The sequence below is a fragment of the Schistocerca piceifrons genome, unplaced genomic scaffold (assembly GCF_021461385.2).
Source record: "Schistocerca piceifrons isolate TAMUIC-IGC-003096 unplaced genomic scaffold, iqSchPice1.1 HiC_scaffold_374, whole genome shotgun sequence".
Lineage (NCBI taxonomy): Eukaryota > Metazoa > Arthropoda > Insecta > Orthoptera > Acrididae > Schistocerca > Schistocerca piceifrons.
In genome coordinates this window covers 8407-10000 of record NW_025728597.1, presented here as the reverse complement: position 1 = coordinate 10000, position 1594 = coordinate 8407, and the positions used below count along the sequence as shown (strand labels likewise).

The following is a 1594-nucleotide window of genomic DNA, read 5'->3' as shown; positions in this document are numbered from 1 at the left end:
GCACGCCTTCAGCTCGCCCCACCGGCAGGACGTCCCACGATACATGCCAGTTAAACACCGACGGGCGGTGAACCAACAGCGTGGGACACAAATCCAACTACGAGCTTTTTAACCGCAACAACTTTAATATACGCTATTGGAGCTGGAATTACCGCGGCTGCTGGCACCAGACTTGCCCTCCAATAGATACTCGTTAAAGGATTTAAAGTGTACTCATTCCGATTACGGGGCCTCGGATGAGTCCCGTATCGTTATTTTTCGTCACTACCTCCCCGTGCCGGGAGTGGGTAATTTGCGCGCCTGCTGCCTTCCTTGGATGTGGTAGCCGTTTCTCAGGCTCCCTCTCCGGAATCGAACCCTGATTCCCCGTTACCCGTTACAACCATGGTAGGCGCAGAACCTACCATCGACAGTTGATAAGGCAGACATTTGAAAGATGCGTCGCCGGTACGAGGACCGTGCGATCAGCCCAAAGTTATTCAGAGTCACCAAGGCAAACGGACCGGACGAGCCGACCGATTGGTTTTGATCTAATAAAAGCGTCCCTTCCATCTCTGGTCGGGACTCTGTTTGCATGTATTAGCTCTAGAATTACCACAGTTATCCAAGTAACGTGGGTACGATCTAAGGAACCATAACTGATTTAATGAGCCATTCGCGGTTTCACCTTAATGCGGCTTGTACTGAGACATGCATGGCTTAATCTTTGAGACAAGCATATGACTACTGGCAGGATCAACCAGGGAGCTGCGTCAACTAGAGCTGAGCAGCCGGCCGCCCGGGAGTGTGTCCCGGGGGCCCGCGCGAACACGCAAGCGTCCGCTCAATCATTCTGCAAACAGGAGGAGGCTGAGCTCCCCTGCACAATACACCTCGAAACCCTCTCAGGTCCCGGCGGCGCGCAGCGCCGTCCCAAGTACTTGGTCGGGTTCGAGAGAGGCGCAATCGCCCGGAGTTAGGCGAGTAGACGCTTTCGGTGCGACCACCCGTGCTCCCAACTGAGCTTGCCGCTGCCGACAGAGGCCCGGGAGCGTGCTGTCGTGGCATTGCCGGCGGGAGACAACACGCGCCACCTACGGTGACCGGCAGCTCCAACGCCAGCGCCACAGAAGGACAAAAGCCCCACTTGGGTGCCGAAGCGAACTCTCCCAGCACAGCGCACGCGCCAACACATCCGCACAGCTGCGATACAAACCACCAGCGAGAACCGCTGGGGCGACCGAGCAGCAGACGGCGTCGCGGCGCCGAGCGCCGGGCGGCGGCGCATCCTCAACGCACACAGTCCTCAATCGGACCAGCACACTGAAGATGTCCACCGCGCTTCGCACCGGGCCCGCGAGGACCTACTTTGGCCGCACGGCGCCGCGCGCAGGGTGCGCCGGCGCGCAGCTGCGACGCCTGCCGCGTCCGTCGGCCGGCGCGCCTGCCACTGGCCGCCCCCACCAGCCGGCTGTAGCGCGTGCGCCCACGCACCGCGCGGCCAGCACGCCGGGAGGCGCCCCCTCACCGGCCGGGGACGGTCCCACCCAGCCACCGCCGCGTATCGCTTCACACCCAGATGCCGTTCAGTTTCGTCGGCATGGTGGGTATCGCT

At 60.9% G+C, this 1594-nt stretch overlaps 1 non-coding gene across 1 annotated transcript in view; it reads right to left on the bottom strand.

The window, feature by feature from the left end:
- LOC124746830 overlaps positions 1–746 on the bottom strand; it is a 1909-nt gene extending 1163 nt beyond the window's left edge. Inside the window, exon 1 of the ribosomal RNA XR_007011484.1 lies at positions 1–746. This exon is cut by the window's left edge and continues 1163 nt beyond it. This is a non-coding gene — a ribosomal RNA (small subunit ribosomal RNA).
- Between the last annotated feature and the right edge of the window lie 848 nt (positions 747–1594).